The 23,388-nt window shown below is 34.3% G+C and overlaps 1 pseudogene; it reads right to left on the bottom strand.

Annotated features, from left to right (window-relative positions):
• Window positions 1-23,388, bottom strand: part of LOC126876096 (carcinine transporter-like) — a 51,222-nt pseudogene that overhangs the window by 1,085 nt on the left and 26,749 nt on the right.

Below are 23,388 nucleotides of genomic sequence, written 5' to 3'. Positions count from 1 at the left end.
CGCATTCCACGCACGATACATACACCCGATGCGCGCATGGTCCAATTAAAAATTAAATGTCATCCCTGTCGAGTATGTGACGTTGAGAAATAAATGTCAATCGTTAATGGAATAGGATTTAAAGGCGAAAAAGAAAAAGAAAAGAAGAGAAGAGGAATATTTGTATAAAAAGATTTTATAAGATTCGATTATTATTAATACTAAGTAAAATGACCGGATTGTATAATTGTAAATTCTCTATAATATGATTTTAAATAATACGGGTCTATATTATTATGTCGTTCAAGTCTGTTGTCTATAAACGATAAAAGAGAATTCGAAGGAAAGTTTTGTTGCAAGATGAGGAAATAAAAATAGTAAATTGTTTTATAACTGCAACGTTCTATTCTAAATACGGATTAAAAAATGTCTATTTTCCACTCCTTAATGTCCTTGAAAACGCGGATATCCCCTAACGCTACCGCTTATCTCCTTACTATCTAACAAAAACATTATTCTTGCATCAAGCACGAGCTTTCATTTCTCAATCTCCCAAAGCTTTCACTGGAGAAGCTTCAGAAAAGCGCTTTTTAAAACGACCGTCGATCGATAAAATCGGATTTTTTCTATAAAATTCACCCCCGCTTTCTCACTGCTATTCACACGTTCCTGCTATTTTATTGAATAATATCGATTGACAAGTCATTTATCAAGAAATAAAAAAAAAAAAAAAAAGAAAAAATGTTACCAGAGGGGGTAGCGATGGCAACGAAGGAGAAAATGCCACAGAGGAACATCGATGCGAAACCCATCCATCGTCTGCCCCATCTGTCGAGGAAAAAGGCGAGTAGAACAGCGGCCGGAAGTTCCGTGAGGGACGCTAAAGAGAACGACGTGAAAACGTCGGGGTCCAGAAGTTTCATGTTCCAAACGTGGCCGTCGAACACCCACACCATCAGCAACCTAGAAAAGAATCAGCCGAGTCATACATAAATCACGCTGGACTTCAAGATCGTTTATTAATCCTTCGCATACTCGTTCCCTCGCGTTTGACGTTTATCGATGCTAATTATATACTTAAGCAGATTCTTAATGACCCACATAAAATGCCCCATATACTCTCTTAATGTTCATTCGAGTAGTTTGTATCTAGTTTATGGTAATTTGTGTCTATTTTAATACTGGTTTTATAAAGACAGGGAAGTAGCGTCGAGGCTGATTGGTAACTTGGTTGAATTAACGGTGTAATATAATTGGAATATCGTGAGGCTGAGAGTTAAGAACATATTCTTAGTTAATTTTATTTTAGGAAATGCAGGAAGATTCAGAATTATCATAGTATTAAAAACAAAGAAAATATAAGAAACGTAAAGGAAGTATAAAATTGAATACCTTTCCTATCTACAGGGTGGTTGGTAACTGGTGATACAAGCGGAAAGCGGGTGTTGTACGCGAAAAAAGAAGTCGAAAATATATGTCGGGTTATGGTTAGAATTTTGTAACAACTCTTCACGTGAATTAGCCATTGTTCCACAAAGCCGAGATTATATTTACACGTATATACAGGACTATCACAAAGCTTAACAAATAATAAGTCTAATGAATAATAAGTTTAACGAATGATAAAATTAGTGAATAATAAATTGTATGAATAATAAGTTTAATGAACACTATTAACAATGTCTTTGGGTTCAAACGAATCCACAGTCAACGGGATAACTCTTCACTAAACGTAAACTAATCTTAGGCGCAAAATACGATTGTTGAAAATGCTCGATGTATCACTCTCCAAAGCAATCACACGAATGCCAGCCTCGTGGAATTTTTCTCGCTGTACGATTGCATTTGTTTTCTATACCCGTTTGGAAGCATCGAGAAGGTTCCAAACGCCGTTGCTAGGCAGTTTCTGCCTGAAGTTTGATTATTAATACAACGTATGTCCCATTGTATCGACACCTCCGAGGCAACATCACACGTGGCTAGGCCCGACATATAGAATAGAATTTTTTTTTAATTTTTCCGAGCGAAAATTCAAAGTCGATTTTCTCGAAAACAAAACCTCAAACAAAAAATTTTTATTCTATATCTTCGACTTCTTTTTTCGCGTAGAATCACCCCCTTTCCGCTTGTACCATCAGTTACCAACCACCCTGTATATCTTTTCGTATATGATTATAAGTTTCTCTGGTGTCTTAGTTTTTTCTAAAATAATATTGTAATCATTGCTGAGAATTTACAAGTAAAAAGTTCTAGCTGTGTAGTTTGTTCGATTGATGTTGGAAAGGTTAACTTACCAATAAATGATGAGCATGATAGTGATACGACCAAGTCGTGGCAGCTTGAAGAGATGTAGGACAGTGTATTGATTATGCGATTGATCCTTCTCATTCATCGCCTTGCAACTTTTCTCAAATTCGTCGAATATTTCTTGCTTCACCTCTTTACCGTTCACTTTAGCGAAGTTTTTCAGCATCTCGATCGCTTTGTCCACCCTGCCACTGGTTATGTACCAACTACGGAAGTATATGAAATACGCAAACGTTATAAAAGCCTGTAAGAAATTTTCAAAATCATCACTTTCACCAACCTTTTGTATCGACAAACTTTTTGTGCAAATTTGAATAGAGCTGTCTAGTTACGCATCAATCATTTATTTTGCACAGCTAAAAATGTGATGGCTTATCGAGAGAAAGATGTTGACCTTGAGATGTTTTATTATGTTTTATTTACGAGACAGAGGAATCGATGTAATAACCGATCCCAAGATAGTATGTATTGCTGGATAAAATATTACCCAATTTAATTCAGCTATAATTTTGGAATTTTTATGGTCCGGTCTCAAAGGACTTTTGATGTTTTAAGAGAAACTTTAACGTAAAAGAAATTTCTTATATTTCTTTGAGGATTATTTTTAAAGAATTTTCCGATGATACGAAGATACAAAAATAATCCAAAGGACGAGGTAAGATTAAATGTCTACTATACTATCGTATACTAATTTACTTACGAAATTTCTTTGTATTATATTTTTATAATGAAAAAGAAATTGGAATTAAACTACCGTGCACTTTCAGGAACAATCCATGGTCCTACAAACGCAACCACCATAGGACACGCGGTGACCATGCTGAGGATCCTCCAATTTGAGATCCAATATGCGATCCAAGGCAAAAGACTCGAGGCTGCCGCGAAATAAAGTCCAAACGACATGTTCGCTACCAGAGTTCGATATTTCGGACCGACATATTCGATCACTGAAAGAATAATTCGTGATATCGTTATTGTATTACATCGTTATAGAAATCTTCCCAAATGTTTCGTCAATTTCGTTTCTTCATTTGATATAATAATATTGTTTCCTTATTTCCTTTAGGTTTGTCCTTTCTTCGTTTTTTACCAATCTAATTTCAAATATTCAGACTTATTTGTAGATTTTATAAATCATTAACATCGACAATGTAAGATCGTTTTGAATTAAAAAGAATTTTAAAAGGAACACTGCTTTCATCTCAATATCGAACGGAGAGTGCCTCAGTAATCGTGGTATAACCGAAGATTATTCTCCATAGGGAAATAGGTCACTCGAAAGATACAATTTCATACCAGAAAAGTATACAGAATTAAGTATCCTGTCGTTTAAAATAAAATATCTTAAAGTATCCCTAGACACATGTAATTTTAATACCAAACTAGATATACAATTACACAACAAATTTCAAATTACGAGATATAATTCCAAAATATAAAGTTTCAGTAAAATCATTTACCATTAAATATCTTAAAATTGATATCGTAAAATTCGAATAAAAATTTGACTTAAGAAAAAACAAACCGACATAGGGCAATAAACATTTATTCAAACACGTCATAAATAGTTAATCGTTACGTAAAACGGGACCGATACCGGCGCCTCATTATTAGGTCATAAATTATAGTTTTCCTATTCTCAACAGCTTTTTCTCTCTTATAATTTTCTCGATGACTCACCGATAATGAAAAGCACGTTGAAGCAGTTATCGAACGAGGTACCGACGACTAATCTCGCCAGACAGAAGCTCCAGAAGCTGTTGCAAAACGCAGTGCCGACAGACGCGATGAAACCAACCGCGTTGCACGCAACCAACGCTGGAATTCTGCCACAATGGTCGGCTATGTAACCGAATATTAAGCCTCCAAGAATGCTGCCGACGAAGAAGGCCGATTGTGCTGCTGAGCCAAGGAATGCGTGGTCGCATACTCATTCCAGCTGAAACAGAAAAGGGGGATGCTTTATAATTGCGGCTAGTTATGAAAAAACACCGCGTGGTTAGAAAATCGATAGAAGGTGAAGAGAATAAGGAAGACGACGAAAGGACGAGTAATAAATTCCGTAGTTTTTTAATATCATCAGAATTGAAAACCTGAGTCGTAGGTTAGTTAATTGTAGTCTTTTGGTAATATTTTTAGTAATAAAATAGTAGAGGTAGTTTGCATAATTCTTGGATATGATTAGAGAATTTGTCATAGTGGAAGGAATATAAATTTGTTAAGTAGAAGATAGTATCTCCCGATTTAAGTAGGACTTTTTTAGTAATAAAATAGCAGAAATAGAAATTAGAAATGTAGTATCGGGAAGAAGGGCCTAGGAAATGTCGAGCTAACTACAGACAATGTCGCGAGAGCCGAGGCGCTGTCGGTTCCATCAATGCATTACCGAGTCCTTCAGGTAAATAGCTTTGCCGAAAAGACCTACGTGACCCTGGCTACGAGCGTCTGTAGAACACGTGTGCGGTGGGCCCAGCAATAGACAATAGAGTGCTACAACGGCCAGAGAGGCAGTCGAGAAGCAGAGTGCGAGTTGAGCGGATACGGAGTGTGAGTCGGCTTGCGACGATATCGTAGTCTGTCCTTTTGTTATCGAATATCACTCATTAAAATACATCAAACTTTAAACTCTACCATCATCACTTATCACTTACTCTAAGAATCCACAAGTTACTACAGAAATAATAATAATAACAATAAATATTCGATAAAAATGTCTTGAGTCGTAAGAAGTTACCAAGTGCGTATTTATACGTTCAATTCGAAATATCTGTCTATTGTACAGTTGTAACTTTCACTTTTCGATTTATGCGATATTATATAAACGGATTCATGTTCGTGATTTAATACGCCGAGACGTACAAATAATTAAGGATGACAAGGTTAATTTTATGTTCCGTTATAAACGAGCTCTGTTAAGATGCAAACAGCATAACAAGTAATTACACCTACGTCTAAGTTCGTGCAACCAACAAGGACTTCTTTTATAATGACTGCATTATATGCTATCGTCAGCAGCTTTATGAAAGACCGTAAATATTTATAGAACGACGGTTCCAACAGTTTTAATTTAAATAAAAATTTGTTAATCGGTGTTTGAAGTTACTTTATATAAAGAATATAATTTTCTCTTGTGATTTTACCTCGACAGCTATAGATTTGTATGGTATCATCGTGTGATTAAAGGTCCATCCATATTGGCATGGTTTTATTGGCCAGGATGGGTCTGCCTCTCTGATACCACTCTCCAATATGTCGGTATAGTTCACATTGTACATGTTACATCGCGAAAACGAAGTCGCACCTTCCGCCAGCAATTCCTCACTCGACGCTGGAGGGATCGATAGTGCAATCCTACATAAAACAAGAATACGTTACATTAACGATGATGAAATTTGCAAGAAGTATTTTTAAGAATACTAATTTTCCTTTGATTTTCTTATCTTTTTTTAAATAACCAAGGAAAAATGACAGCAAATGGTAGAGAGAGGGAGAGAAATTGGAAAACTAAGATGAAATTTCTACTCAAAAGTGCATAGTTTTTAATCCTAATCTTAAATTGGTCCAATTCCTTGAAACTTAATTCGAATCCTGTTTAAATAAAAAATGTGACAAAAGTAATATACATAACAATATAAAAATCTATAATAATTTCTCTAATAAAGAATAACGACGATATCAGTAACAGTAATAACACATTATCTTTAATAGTGTTTACATTTTCGCATTTTTAAATTTTCTGTAAAAATAAAATTCGCATAAAAATCCGCGGCCTATTTATTATTTATAAATCTGCTTTTTCAAAAAAAAAAAAAAATCAAAAATGGGAAAGGTGAAAAAATAAAACAACAGGAAAACAAAAGCACAAAATATAAAAGAGGAAAAGAGACAATGACCGTAAAAATAGGAACAAAGGCAAGAGCTGGAAGGACGATCGTCCCGTATCTGTTGCACTCCGAGGCATTCGAATTGTGTTGGGATTTAATTACCGATCGCTGCACGTATCGGTGAGTCTATTTCCAGACAAATAAACGGTACGCGGGGAGATTCGAGAAATTATGCGAAACGAAAAAGAATTTCCTAGCCGATCAGTTCGCGGAACACGTGAACGTCTAGAATCTGCCGGAGGTCGTCGACCAAACTGGTTTCCGGCGGGCCCCCGGAACGCTAAGAAATCGTCGATCTACAAAGCGATAGTTTCGCCTTGGCCAGGGTGATTCAATGGAAAACAAGCGTAACGAACGATTTTCCTCGTTGACGCATCGTAGAAAACCAGATCTCGCATGCGTCGTCAAGAATGGTAACACGATTCGTTGGAATCGTGCCATCCAGACTTCCTATCCTTTCACAAGTAATTCCTTACGTTCTTGAAATAGAACACGTGAAAAAGACGTTGATAATAGTATAACTATGGAATCGCGATTTCCAACTATTTTTATCTCGTCGCAAACTGGTTACAGGTATCTCCCCCACTCCCGTACGACACGATATTTACATATGCATTTACATATACAACGCGATACTTGGGTTTTCCTGATTCAATAAACACAGTTGTTTCGTGCAAGTTATCAGATATTATATTGTGGTTTTAAAGAAACAAATTGTCGCGATGCGATACGCTATCACAGCTGAGAAAATGGAAATCTCCGTGCAAGTGGAAGATTCTGTCGTCGAGAATATTTATTGCGACCTGCATGGAAAACAAACAGGCTTTCAAGAAGCCTGGTTTAAACTACGTGCACGTGACTTGAACAGATATGTACATATGCATATAAATTGTCTCCTATAGAAGGTGGTTAATTCTAGACATCGAAAGGAACGTCTTTAATGAAAACATGTATTGATTTGTTATACGATCAACATGATTATTGACCATTTCGATCTGCCCGAGCTGAAAATGTCTATCGCGTAACAGGGTAAATTCGAACATAAAGAAACTATGTAGGATCGTTCGTTACGTATAACTCAATAATTCAAATAAGACAAATTGCACATGAAGTGTCACTTACTTTTGTTTGTCTGTGAGGTTCCATCGTTCGAGTTCCGGAACGGTACACCAGTGTTCAGCTGGCAATAGCGTGATGAAGAAATGCGTGAAGTAGAGGAACGCGTAGACGAAGGTGAAGGAGCATGATGAAAAGGAACCATTGGTAGCGGCTGGCCTCGCCAACGTACGGTAGTATGTCGTCGAAGGTTTCGATCTTCGGACGTTCGCCCTCCTCGGCTTTTACGGACTCCACCATGACTGTCATTATCTCGATATCTGCGAATCAATGATCCTCGATCACCTACTTAACTCAAATTACACGTTACGAGGAAACTAAGTTCAAGGTGAATGGGGTCTTATTAGGTCGCCGAATAAATTCGTGTTGCAATGCGTTCATACCTTTTTATGTGTTTTAGGAATACAGATCGATAAACGATCAAGGTGATCGATCTTATGATATACAGTGGCTCACGGAAGTACTCGAACACTTTCATATCACGAAACGTTCTATAATTTCGTTAGCACTCTAACGAGATACGATTATCGAGATTATAATAGTAAAATTTGGAATCAATCTGAGATTGTATATTGAAGATATATATACATGAGACAATGTATATATATTTCGCAAATATATATGTTAAATGAAAAATTAATATGTATATAACACATGATGATGATTTTACTACGTACATCGTGGCTTATTATTCTTATTAATTTAGCGAATAATTGACTGCTCAAATACTCTGGTAATTTTTATATATAAAATAACAATAATATATGTTTCCAATAAATATATGAAATTTCTATATACACGTTTAGATCTGTTTCAAATTTTCTCAATGTAATTACGACGATCGTGTCTCACTTCAGTGTCAATGAAATCTCAAAGTGTCTCGTATAAAAATCACCAAAGGTTTGTTTAAGTGCCCGAGTACTTTCACGTGAGCGACTGTTGTTTTAGTAGCAAGTTCTCTTATGTCTATCTCTTCGTTACATTTAGCCGGATAATTTCTCATGTTTATCAACGTGTTATGATGTTTCTCTTATTAAGCGGAGAAATCTCTTCTTCGCTAAATTTTCTTAAACGGGTTCAAGGTGAGGTGAACGACATTGTTGAAATCAAGATGAAGAAGATGAAATCTAAAGTCGAGATGAAAGGAAGTAGATGTTTGTATTGTCTAGATATATTGCCATGCTACTTTTTGACACGATATAATCTTAGGTAAAGGCTAATTCAAGGTGATACAGAGTGTACTGGAAAAAGTGATTTGAATTTGCTAGAGAGGAAGAGAAAAGGAAAGATCCTTGAACATTTTTGCAAGGTTATTGCAAAAAGGAGGATACTATCGAAGGCTTATTGCTGTCACTTGTACGTTCTAACTGGAGTGTCCTTTAAATAATTTGCTTCTTATTAGATCCTTTTTGCAAATAGGAAGATAATATTTTTGAGACGTGAGGATTGTTAAATAAAAATGTAATGTAATCAGATGTAAATTGTCATTGGAATAGAAGAGTTTGTTTAGAAGAAATGATCATGAAATACACAAAATGTATCGTGCGTAATGTGTAAATAATAATTAATTCTAAAGACAATTAATGAAAATTTTAAATAATAGAGCACCATACCTCCGGTTCCTGCTTATTTTGACACTGTGCAGAATGTCACACGATTGTTGCCTTTTTTTTTTAAAGATTATTCAGTTAAGAAACAAGCACCAATAAAAAAGCAATTATAGTTAATTATTAAAAAATCCAAGTAGGTATTACATAAATAAAATTATCAAGGAAGATATTTATCGTAAAGATTGTGTGCTTATGAAAGAAGTAAACGAAATTATTGTAGCTCCATAGTAATTTGTATTAATCTTTGAATCTTGTTTAAATAAAATTTTCGATAAAAATTTGATTCTATCAGTGAACGATTACTACAGTTAATTACTGGATAATTAAAACAAGTAAGTAAAATTATTGTTACAATAATCCCGACAAATTCGTGATATTATTCAACTAGAATCGTTAAGAAAAAATTCGACACCGTTAGCGAACGCCATTTTACTTTTACTTCACGAAGGCTAACGTTATAAACGTTGAATCAAGAGCAATCATTTTCAATATAAAATATACGCGCGAAAGCTTTTGCTCCCTTTGATAATTGAATCCTTAATTTTCCGCCAATTAAACTCTTTCCCAACCACCTTCGTCTTCTAAGAAACCTTTCATACCCCAAAGAGAAATCCCCTTTTGCACAAACTCGCTTTTTTTCAACCATCGTACAACACGATATGATATTTACACCGTGCAATTTACACGATTCAGATCTCAATCTTGCAAATCATTTCGAAAATAGATCGATGATTAAATCGATTATAAAATCGTTCCTGCAAGTTTTAATTGATTAATTATTTCTTTATTTGATGAAATATTATTTATTATTTAAATATCGTTAATTTACTAGCGTTCAATGAAATTTCTCGTAGAATTAAGTTCGTTTAAAATATTATTAATTTAATGACATTTTTTGTAAGATAATTGCGGTTAGATTTGATCTTTAACGAAATCTACGAGATGATCGCGTTCGATTAATAGTCCATACATAGATGTTTCATAAGTGTAGATGGTTATTTATTACGGTTCTGTGTAATTAATGTTCGTTGCGATTACCACGAACTTAGATAAAACAAAGAGTATTAATGACGAGAGAACCGGAAGTGACCAGTCCGTGACATAACTGTTATTTTCTAGGGTCTTGGTAACATTTGCATAAATTATTTCGCGTATACTGTAACGCACTTTACGTTACAACGGTATGTCGATGGACACGAGAAAAGAATTTTTCTACCACAAATTGAATGGCATTTTTGGCGATAATGATTATGTGGAATGATGACTACTTTAATTGAGATTCTAATCGAGATTCAAGTGATATATGAAGTTTGTACTTTCCAATAGGATAAATTGAGAAAAATGTCTTCGAAAGAGAATATGCTATTTTTGAATACACCATTTTTTAATAAGTCTAACAAATTCTGGATCTTTTAATTCACAAGGTTGCAAATCTCCAAATTGTTCAGTCTAAATTTTCGAATCTTCTAATCTCACGATCTTCGAATTTTCTAATCTTCGAATCATTAAAAATCCTAATTTTCATAGAATTTTCAAGGAAGCTATAAAATAAAAATATAAAATATAAAATAAGAAAATTTGAAAAAGATACATAATGCGTTCGATCCAACACCATTTGCTCATAGTAAAAAAAAAAAAAAAAAAAAGATAAAAGAAATTGTATGCAAAATAGGTAAACGTATTATAGTAAGTATTAGTCAATTATAGCAGATTGCTATCATTAATCAGTAATTATCCGAGTCGTAGCTGCATCTGTATATACATGAAGTATACAACACTAAAAATACATTTTCCTTAACAAAAATACTGAATAAACACATTCCTACGTAGCAACTAGTCAGTTGTGATAAATTGTTCGCTTTGAACAACGATCGACTAAGTTAGCATTGATTTCCGGATTGTGCGTAAAGCGTGCAATAAAACGAACACGTGTTTATCCCTAACGTTAAGCCAGGACCACCTAAATTAATACGAATTTTCCCATCAGGTACCGTCCTTATTCTGACAAAAAAATGCAAGCGATATTTGTGCATGTAAATAATTTGTCTGTGTGTATATATAATAACTTATATGAAACAAGTATTGCGATATTTCTCGTGCATTGCTAGATATAATGATTTTAAATAATTCTGGCTCAAAAATTCGATTAAGAATTACATTGCAATTTCTAGAAAATTGTTACAACATTAAAAAAGCGAGATCCCTTAGAATATGGTATATCAAAAAAATCTTACAACCAATAATTTTACGATTAAAAAATGTAAGAAACCTCCCCAAAGTAATCGATCCGTGAAATTAATGAGAAACGTATGCTCCAGCAAAAGCTACGCGTGAATATTGAACACAGCTTCAAAACCGACCTTTCCCGATTGAAAACGCATAGCAGAGTAGCAATAACTCGTCCACCGACGCACCAATGAAAATGGAGGCTCGTAACGATCGTCATAACTCGAGTGTCAAACGTTCTCGGTAACCGGTTACACAAAAGTGCGCACCTTGAACAACTATTACATCCCAGAACTAATTAATAAGAGCGATCATGGCTAGCATGGATACATATAGTTTGCATACGTGATTTTTCCCTGCGGGGCCAGTTTTCTCGCCTTCGAATCGATCAGGGAAAGCGATCGTGATCGCGATCGAGCCATTGAAATTCATTCGATGCACACGAGATACAGCATAGCGTTTTGATCTCGCGGAACTCGCACAAACTACAAAGTCAAACTTACAGACTCGTAACAATACAAAGTGGAACGATCGTTTGGTTTCACTTCCAACCGTAAGTCTTCCTATTGATTGGTGTTCTTCTTGGTCGTAAGGCAAAACGAAGAAAAGAAAGGAAAGAAATCTGTTATTAATATTGGAATACCATCGTTTTCGAGGAATTATCGTTCTATTTATTTATTTATAATGGCGTTATCGAGTTAATTGTTTCTTAATATGATACATTAAAACACTTATTGTAGTCGATAGAAACAGACATTTTATTTAAGATTGCAATCCCAATTATCTGATTTTCCTGACGGACAATTTATATGGATCGATTGGAATTCATATAACAAGAGTTCACCAATTTTCTTCGCTACTCATCATTTTTCGCGTGATACGAGCTCACGTTCAAGTGAGTGCTTCAAATCGGTAAAAGTTCGATTAATTAATCGAGTTCTACCATATTTAACGCGAATAAGCTTTTGCATAATAAGCAACGAATGAAATAAAAATTTGTTGTAATACACAATGAGTAAGTTAGATTAATTATCGCTTTATATGATAAAAGTCCATGGTCCAGCGACAACATTGGAATTATTTTTTTCTTATTCATCTTGGAATTTATGATTGTTTACGGCGTTCTTTTTTGCGACAAATTGAGCTTATGGAAGTAATTTCTCTTCTAGAAAAATTGAACGCTTACGCCGTGTGCCAGGATAATGCGCAAGAACTAGTGTACAAAGAGTTAATCATTTTGGCTTCTGAAAGACTATATGAGTCACGGTTGTCCTATTCTTGTTGCTTAATTGCAGTGTTTGACCACCTGTTCTAGAATAGTGAGTTTACCTCTCACTGATCGGCACCGATTGGTATTTTGTAGTACAGTGCTTTGTTAGTCGATCGTGGCATTTAAACATACCAAGTTCATAGAGAAGAAGGCAGTTTTCTAAGTTTACGTTCTTTAGAAAAACATAATTTTATCATTAAAACGTCCGACCTTTTGATACCCATCTAAATATGTTATACATAGTCTCGATAAATATCACGATAATGGATAAGTATATATAGTCGCGTTTCTGTTCCAATAAAAGTGAACACTATCGATGAACACTAAGTGATGCTATCGAAAACACTTGTATATTTTTAGAAATTCCAAAAACAACAAATCCGATGTCAGTGATTTTGTCTGATTTGCTAGTTTCTAGCGTTAAGATTGAATACACAGCTGGCAAATTTTCTATTTCAAAAATCTATTTAACTTTGTGATTAAACAGCTTTCTACAAAGTTTTGCGGATTTGTTAGTTATCTTCGAAAGAATAAGCAAGCTTTAAAGGACTTTGATCTAGTAAGTTTATTCCTCTTCAACTTTATACTTAATCATCAAGTAACGCTATAATTAGAAAATCAACATAAATGGATTTATCATATTTCTTCTGTCTAACCTTCTTTAAAATAATTAGCTGTTAAATGAGCCAGAGTTCTAGGAAATCTCCGATGCTGTTGATCTTCAACGAGATACAGATATCTGACAGATACTATCAAAATTCTATAGACGTCTATCCTTCAACTCTCAGCATACCAATATTTATGCCATCATCGACGTTTCTTCACAAAGGGTCCTTAAAGAACTTTATGATTCTGTTACTCCTAAGTTACTTTGTACTGTTATATTTTTGTCATAATAGTGCCTACTAGAAATGTTTACCTAGTATATAAGTTTCACTATTATTACCATTCTATCGTATGTTGTACTCGGAGTTAGTCACAGTTTCTCAGAAACGTCTAACTTACTCTTAGTTATTCTGGCACAGACGCTGTGTTTCACTTACTGAAAAAATAAACAAAAGAAGCAAAATGATGTACGTAATATACTAAAACATTCTAAGATACCGTGGTAATTTTTCTATTTCTTGTGTAAATCATTTCAACTTGTTTTTTTAATGTTTTTATTCCTAATTGGTACACCGAAATGGATGTAGCAAATGTATATCACGGTATTATCCAAATAGCCTAATATCCGAACGTTCTATTATCCAAACACAATATTTCTTCGTAACGAATGCCCTTTTCCGTTTCAAATATGTACATACGTATGTCGTCAGTGTTCATACACAATGTACTCTTTCCTTGATTTGATTCATTGAATTGTGATTATACGAATTTGGTATGAAACTAGGAAGCGTTCTAACTATCGCAGGAAAATACGATGTAAACGAGAAAACTGGAAAGTGATGTAAGCGCAACAAAATTAGCAAAAATACACGATATTGGAGAAGCCAGAATCACAGACATTAAAGGAAGAAAAACATAATTGAAAATTCTTCAAAGCACGTAGATTCCTCGGATGTTGGCAACGGTAGAAAAGCCGTAAGTATTCTGATGTAATGAAATGTTTCACGTAGACGATAATAATGGCGATTTTATATAAATGAAAACAGCAGACGAAAAAGCTAATGAAAAGATATCTTCTCATGCCGAAGCACTCGTGGCACTCGAAGAAGAACTCCGATGATTCGAAGTACGATAAAGAACGTAACTCTGTGTAGTTATTTACGTTGAAAAAATTATCTGATTATGGATTCATAAATATTTAAAGAATCTGTCGATTACTCTTAAACTGTATTTGGATAAATGAAATTTCGTCTTCCTATTATTTCAGAAAAGAGAGGCTCTACTACATTGTCTGCAGTATGTTTCTAATAATTAGTAAAATATCTGAACTAAATAAATGTAGACGTGAAAGTCACTGCACATCAGTATATTAAGGGTCAGCACAAATACACTGACTGTCACATCACGAAGACATTTTAAAGAACTAATAAGGACAAAATTGTTTATTTAACAAATCAAAATCTCGATCAATTAACGGACCACCATTATATCGTGATACTTAACGAAACTTCCAATCTTAAGAGCCATATATTATTATATTATAGCAGTGTTATAGCAGTCATTGGCTCGGATTTTAATTAAATTGGTCGTGAAAGTGAGAAGAAGTAAAGAGACCGAGTAATTACGAAGAAATGGTATGTATGTAACTTGATCGGAGCAAATACCAAACTTTTAGTTGTTATCTTCAACGAGGGAAATTTGGTCATCTAAGTAGGTTATCGACGCAAGTGTTAATGAAAGATAAAACACGATTGGAGCAATGAAAGAACTTCATTCTTTTTCCTTCTTCGCGAAATAGCAAATATACAGTAGCTTACGTGAAAATATCTGAATATTTGTGCAAACATTTTGTAAATATATCATGTGTATTATGTTCGCGATCAATGAATATCACAGTAGTTCCTATATGAGTTTTCAGATTGACTAAAAATTTGACTGACATACAATAGTCATGTCTCATTCCGATACTAAAGAAATTTTTAAATATTTTATGTAACGCATACAATAAAGATACGTAAGTTATCTATGCTAAATGCTGAAATACTTATAGAAGTCCTTTATGGATATAGTAGATATTATAATATGTGTGTTAGGCGAAACATTTTGAAGTTTAATTATCACCGTAATGAGACACGGCTAAGATAACACAGGTACGGTTATATCGAACAAGTTTTTCCCGATATGCTTCATAATGTTTCGTGTAACAGATAACATACATTATGCACCAAAGCCTTTTACGACCAGCGTTCAAATACTTTCACGACGAACCACTGTACCAAAATTCAAGTCTCACGCGACACATCGATACGAATGATCGGTGCAAACAAACGTTTACCTTTTCCACGATCGTTCGAGAGCAACGCGAAACTTCACTCGGCGTATCACAAATCTCGTCGTGGTTTTGTTTCTAAAACGAGAAACTCTCTGCAGAAGTCACAGAAATAAAATGAAATCTAGCTTCTTCACTTTTGTCCGACTCGATAAGTCGATTTCGAACAAACTTTACTCTTTTCTTCTTCTTCTTCCGGATGTCTTTTCACTGTTTCAACAGGATAAAACGGAAATTGGAAAAATAACAAAAAAAATCGCGGATCGCAACGACTCTCGTGATCCTGTGATCCAAGTCCAGGACACGTGCTCGATCTCGATCGTCACAATGATCTTGGGTGCACGGATCCTCGATTTTTCGGACGCCGCGCTACATCGTCGTTTAAAAGGGGGCACGCACCGACTGTTCGCCGCGTGGACAATTAGCGGGGCTTTATAGCGTGTGCAAACGAAAGCGGAGCCCCACCAGCGTCGTGTGTGCGGCTATTGGACGATGACTTTGGTTCCCGTGGATCGTCCCGTCGACAGCAACGCCGAAGTCGAAGACGTCACTGGAGAACTGCGGGGATTTTACGATTCCAAAGAGCCGCTTCTCCTGCTTCACCGCGACCGTTGGGTTTTCTCGTGACTCGTTTGCACGCTTTTTTCCCTTCTCGCTCTTCTCACTACCATCGCAATCTTCCTTCTCCCTCGTCGCTTTGTCGCGACACGTATACGCGACCGGAAAGCGAGAGACATAAACTGGTGACGCGCAGGTGAGTGTACCTGCCGAGAACGTTGCGACGTTGTTGCATGGTTTGATATGTTTCCCCAAACTGTGTTTGGTTAACTAACTTAATTCGCCTGTTGGTGACTCATGGAAATTTGAGTGATATTACGAGGTGCAGTTGCGGAGTATTTGGAGTGAGAATTTGTGAATTTCCTGTGTTTCACCATGTTACGTATGGTAATTTACAGTGTTGTTTGTATAGTATAGTACAGATTGGAAGAGATACAATAATAAGCAGACAGCTAGGCTGGTTAATTGATCAGGAATATTAATTGAGTATGAATTGTTTAGCAAGGAAAAGAAAAAAGTATAATTCTAAGTTGCTTTGCTGCGTACATTGGGATTTATGATATACGAAAGATCGATTTCTTCCAGGTAGGAAAGAATGATTATAAAATAGAAATTATTACGTAATTTTTAGTATCGCAGGTTTACCGTGGTATTGAATTCGGCTAATGATATGTGAACTGGAAAAACAATGATCATGTGAATTAAATGTTGATTATCCATCCGTCGAAGCGTTAGTCAGATATCGTGTAACTGATAGTTCCTTGAGTGGTTTTCAAAGTCGAACGATGAAACAATTTGAAATAATCGTTCCATTATCGACGAAATGAACGAATTTATCTAATGGGGCTCGTTAATTTATTCGACTTTTAATATTAATTACTAATTGTTATAGAAATTGATTTAACAAATTTGATATAAATTGATTTACCATTAATTAATCGATGGTAGAAAAGAAAAAATGGTTAGTTTTACAGATTTTACAAAATAAATGTTACTATTTAAGAAAAAATAAATTTGATGGGGTAAAAGCTATATGGAAATATACTAACGACTCAACGAATTTAAATTTAAAGGACTTTAGAAACAAAGAAACAGAGACAAACTTTAGTTCTCGATGATACTTGACACGTGAATTGATTAACAGCTTGTCTTGCGTGATTAAATTTAATAGGATTAATTGAAAAGTTCGTATACCGTGTGTGAATCATGATAAAGTTGGTTTCATCGTAATTCACACGGTACTCGCAATGATCATTCAATCGGCAATTTTATTGTTCCAACATCACATCATTTACTTATCTTCGACTTGTACAATTCTCTGTGTTTTACGCAATTCTCTTTTTTATCCATCATCTTCTCGCATAGCACTCGAGTAAAAGCGAATCAACCGTTCAGTGAACCATACTTTGTTTCACTATGTTTCTTCACATGGTAAATGTTTTTTGATATCTTTTTCAAATTGAAATTCTACGGTTCTTCGGTTTGTTACATTGTGAACGAAAAAATCAACAGATATATAGAAGAATATCGAGGTTAATCGCATCGACATTTTCAAATTTTTTAACACTCAATTTTAACTTTCTAATAATAACTTTCAAATTTTCAAATTGTCGAACTTCTAAATTTCCGAATTTCCAAATATTCCAGTTTCGATGCGCTCGATGTTCCAAATCGTCGAAGTTCCAAATTTCCAAACTTCGATATCGCCGGAGTTCTAATTTTTTGACCTTCTATGTTTACCCGAGAGATAAAAAAATTATGATCGGATAGTGTCGATTATGCCAATCGAGGATTACAAATTTTCTATTCGTGCGACCTTCGACACCGAAAATAAATGAGCGCGATATTTTCCGTTTTTATCTTCCTCGAGCCGCAGTTAATTAAATCAATTGTCACGAAAGAACACGGTAATTTTTCTGATTCCCGAAACAAAATAGCCCCATTGATAGCTTCAGGCAAATTCGCTGAGTAATGAAATCTACTCGCGAAACACGGAGACGCAGGGACTTAACCGTCAAAGATATTTGCTTCAGAAACCCGATACCCTTGAAAAAGAAAAAAAAGAAGAGAATTACATGTTATATACGCGAGATGCAAGATCGCTCTTACGATCTTTCTTACGCAACGGAACAGTTTGAAAACGAAGTTTGAATTTCGCGCGTATTCCAGTAAAGGGTTCCTCCTTGAAAATTTGCCAAAAGAAATCGAACGTGAAAGATTTCGTGAACGCGAAAAGCTATTCAAATTATTCGTCGATTTAATTCTCGAAATTTGTTGATAAATATTAATTATATTTTATCGCAGTGGAGGATAGATTTCGTAATAGACGCGCGAAGAAAGACGTTTTATCGATATTTATAAGAATTATAAGTCATCGTCTTGCGTTGATCTAAGAGGAAATCTAAAACAGAGGTATCTTCCTGCGAGCGGTTTGAACAACGTTCATAAAACGTTCTTTTTCGTTGGTTACAACGATCTGCTGCAAATTCGAAGATTGTCTCGGTTGCTGCAGTATATGTTGTTTCTAAGATTTGTCGATAAAAGCGCTAAATCATCGGGATTACTTATAAGTAACATACCTGTATCATTCCGTTTGATAGGTCTGTTCAACGTGTGTCGCGAGATGTTATTATTACCATAAACAGATAACGATTTTTGCTGACATTTTTTCAAAATTACGTCATCTTGTAGAGCATAGAAAATTGGAACAATCGGTATATCGCGCTGATTGCTCTTGTCATTTTTGTTCGTCTGTATCATAAATTAACGTTAGAAGGCATATAGTATCTTTTTTCTTTCGCCTTTTTTTTCTTTTTCTTTTTTTTTTTAGGAAGGAGATTTCTCTTTTCTGTTGCAGGATAGTGCATAATTAATACTTTTAATAAATCCATTTTTATGCATACAATAGCTTTTGCCTGACTTTATAAAGACGTTATGAAAGTACGCACTGTGATTCTCACAGAAGACGTTCCTTTAATTACTCGATCGACAAGGTGATTATTAGCATGTTGTTATTCAGGGTCGTCAATTCTACGTTGCGAATATATAGGTATTTCTGATATCAATTACTCGTTATACTCGTTATGATTTGTATCCAATTTTCGTTTCATTATTTCCTCGTTATGTACAGTTTGTTTATAATTACTATGCATATCTACAGATTATCTTCTGTAATTGCTTGATATTGATTTCAAATTTTTATCGAAGTACAGTCATTCTTTATTTAATTTTGTAAATATTTATTATTTTGTAAATAAATAATTATTTTGTAAATATTTTAATCCAACTCGGAAGAAAAATATTCTGTTCTGATGCTGTACGATGAATAAATTATTTCAGCAACTCTAGTGCGTTTTGTTATTTAACAAAATCCAAAAGGTGCACACGCCAAGATCATGGAAAGATACATCGTCGTTGATCGTTCTTATAAAATTTGCGTGCATGATAGCGCCGATAACGTTGCGACATGACAACGCAACATGCCCGGGGATTCGTCTACATGTCGTACGTACACACATAGGACGACAACATTTGCATTCGTAATCGCAGCTATAAACGGTGCTTCACACATATCGCAAACTTCCTTATCAGCTTCTCTGAATAAAATCGAAGAGAAGATTTGATGATTCACGATAAATATAAAGTTTAAGTCGGAAGCTTGTCGTTGAAGAATTGAAACACGTAAAATACTGCTGTTTAATTTCGATATCATTTCTTTTTAATTATTGCTGCCTCGACTATTTGGACAAGCTACAGATCATTAAGAAATAGACTTATACCGCTTCCAAAATAATTATGATTACGCGATTATGCTATTCCATTTATTAACGATGTTTCAATTGATTCAAACGAACGAATATTCTAAGAGTGAAATTATAATTCGTTTATATTAAAAGTTTTACGTTAAAGTACACGTAAGTCTCTCGTTTTATCAATTTTTGTCGAAAAATATACTTACATCACTTTTAAAATAAACGCTTCAGTTAAAAGTGGAAAGAATTCTGTTAAATACGAAGATACGTGTAACTGAGGAAATTTTGTCGAAGTAAAATGTGCATATCTGTTAAAATGAATAATACTTTGATATTTTTGAAGTTACAATAATATACGAAAAGATTCCTAAAATCAAATAAAACAACAACTTTGGTGTGATGTTATTAAATCGAACACCGCGGGTATAAAGATAAGATTAGTTTTATGGATTTTATATAATATAAGCGTATTAATATTTTCAAAATATCCAAAAGTATGGCAAGAACACGTATTCAATTCCAAAATCAAATAATTTCTATCGTGTATAATGAAAAAAAAAGAAAAAAAACAAAAATTGTGGCTTATTACAGTCTTGCTGTACAGTATTCAATTTTAAAACTGCTCCGTAAAAAATATAAAACGTAATTTATCCTGCTTTTTCCCTATAATTTTCATAGGTAATATTCGTGGAAATCAGAAACTGGTTAGACATCGCGATGATGCATAAATTAACGATCCATGATATGAAAGATTGATTTTAGATAGAGAAGTTATTAAGAGAACATGTTGCTTGCCAGCTAGGAGGAGCACCTCGAGGAAAAGCGATAATATTTAAAATTAGATTAAATTCAATTAATGTTTAATGATCTTCGAGTAAATAAAATATAGTTCAGGCGAATTTTCCGACGTTAAAATGTATGTTTGATGTTGATTGCGGAAGATAAAGTTTTATTGTCTAATAGCTGTTTGGAAAGCAATTATGCCTGCAAAACACGAAATTACTATTTCGTGTAGACGATTGCACAATTTGCCATTCCTGCAAATTATTTCATCATGTGTATTAATTTCTATTTCGGGATCTCTTTCTTCGAAGGTTTTTATAAATGCAAGAGCGAAACTCGATGATTTTTAAGAAAAAAAAACAGCTTATATCAACGTTATCAACAGTATAATCTAATATTAATAATTTTCATAATTCAATATTCAATATTTAATATTGTTCTCTCTCTGTCAGCTCTTAGATACATTTCCAGATACGTCACAAACATTAGCGATATAATTTAATGAAATTTCAAAATATCTTCAATAGTACAGATAATATATTCGTAAAAAAAATTCGAATACTTTTTTGTAAGTCTGTTTTTGTGTGTAGGCCTATTCGTTTATAATTTAGATTAAAATTTCAAATTAATTATAATTCTCTATGTGTGATATATTTTATTGTAGTTTCGTCTCTAACGTGTTTGAGATCATTTCTCAAATATCAATATCGATCAAAGCAAAGACGAATACGAAGACGAGATTGAATTGCAAGACACAAATTTGGGATAGCAATATCATTGAGATTAATGAGAGAATAATGTGTGGTAACAGCTTAAGCGCTACACAATAAAGGACTACGATGAAGCTACAGCAGCATGCGTCTGTGGAAAAAGAGCGAAAGATAGCACGTGCACATAAGTTTTGCAATTTTGAATCGATTTCTTCTGAAACGCGGCGGCCTTCGGCCGCGTGAATTAATTTATGAATAAAGGAAACAAGATATCTGGAAGTGCGTAAAGCGTTACTACATTCCCACGGATGAATGCAACATGCTTGTAACACGTGTTTGTATTCCGTATGTTTAAATACCATTCGGCGTTCGTTTTTAAAGAGTAGAAAATCAAACAATCGTATAATGGAAAAGGCGATACCATAAGCGAAGCTCATTCGAATTTATTTCTTCGATTGTAAAGTCGTGACGTACCTTTGCATATTGTTCTTTCATTTTGGATAATAAAAATGTCTGTTGGAAGTATGCAAATGTGTCGACGTTACCTAAAAGTTAATGAAAAGTCGAGGAATTAAATTAAAGTCAAAAATTCAAAAGATCGACAAGTCACGAATATAAAAGAAAAAGATCGAAAAATTACACAAATTTCTGGATATACGTTGATCAACTCCGTACATCGAAAAGCAGAGAAACGCGAGTGACGATATTGTAACATTTTCTGTAATCTATCTTGGAACTTGCAGCTTCTTCTTTTTACGATAAATACACGTTTCTTCTTTTTTTTTTTCTTTGAGAAGTTTAGCTCTAAATATTTAGTTAAGCAAGAACAAAAAATCCAGTTTAGTAGATCTGTTTTAAACAAGAAAGAAATTAAAGAAGTAAATAAGAATTGAAGAAGTAAATAAGAATTGAAGAAGTAAAATAAGAATTGAAGAAGTAAATAAGAATTGAAGAAGTAAATAAGAATTGAAGAAGTAAATAAGAATTGAAGAAGTAAATAAGAATTGAAGAAGTAAACAAAGAAATCCAAGGAATCGAGAAAATTTTAAAGCTAAATATAAATCATTCTCTCCATGTAGCTTTAAATTTTTCTACTTTCTATTTTAAACTGAGACGAATAATCAATGAATTCACGTTCTAAGCTCCGTAACAAAATTCCAGAGCTGGTGTCCTAGTTCTGGATCTAGTAGTGAGCTTGATCGAAATTCGAGAAGCTGTGAATTTTGTAATAGAAGCTCGCCCATAGTAAACTCCTATTCTTTTGTCTTGAAACTCGATACGACTTGAAATATTCGGTTTTCCCATCCCTGTAAATGGAATTTCGTTACATGCGAACCATCGATCGTGGTTAGACACAACGAGCCGAAACGATTTTTGCGTGCTGTCACATTCGGTTTTATTCATCGGAAAGCTGATGACCTTGAAAGCAATGGACGCCCAGGGAAAGTCCGTGGTTCCCAGCGAATCGAAGAGCAACTCGCAGGCAAGCAGCGACCGAAGAAGGTCGGCCAAGTGATTACCAGAAGCCACGAAGACGAGTTTGAAACCGGTTCATGGAAGAACGAATGAAGATGGAAGAGTGGCGAAAACATGAGACTAGATAAGCCGTGTGTACGACCGATGAAAGAAATTCAGGTAAAATTTCATTGGCAAACCGCAACTATCCTTGATACGAACTTTCCCTTGCCGAATTATCGATTTATTTGTCATTCTTACGTTCTTCCTGTTATGTCATTTCATTTTATTTTATTTTATTTTATTTGTAATTCTTAAATCAAATTCTTCAAATTTATATTCTTTACTATTTCTAGACTCTAGTAAACATCGTTTATCCTTGCATAGTCGTATTTTGGAAATTTGTATTTTATTGATATCGTTGCATTTTGAAAATTGTTGCTCTATTAGCATCGTTATATTTTATCTATAGATTAGAAGTTGTTAATTGTCCATTTTCATGAGCAATTAGAAAGATAATAACTTTGTAAAATGTTTTATATTTTTACGAATTCCTTGTGTTTGAGAACTCGATTTTACTTTGCGTGTCTCATTTTATGAGTTTAGTTTATTTACGAAAATATCTATTTTTCTCTTGTCCAATAAGTGTCAATTACAATGATCGATGTTACGCGGAACTTCCTAAACCTTGCACCACTATCAAACCAATGTTTCAAAGTCCAACTTTCGTCCCAAGTTGTGGCAGAATTTTTATTTACCAAGGCCCATTAATGTCGAAATGAGTAGAAAGGTTGGATCTATTG

This window comes from Bombus huntii, unplaced genomic scaffold (genome assembly GCF_024542735.1).
Source record: "Bombus huntii isolate Logan2020A unplaced genomic scaffold, iyBomHunt1.1 ctg00000064.1, whole genome shotgun sequence".
Lineage (NCBI taxonomy): Eukaryota > Metazoa > Arthropoda > Insecta > Hymenoptera > Apidae > Bombus > Bombus huntii.
Note: the sequence above shows the minus strand (reverse complement) of the source record. Positions and strands in the feature narration are given on the sequence as shown.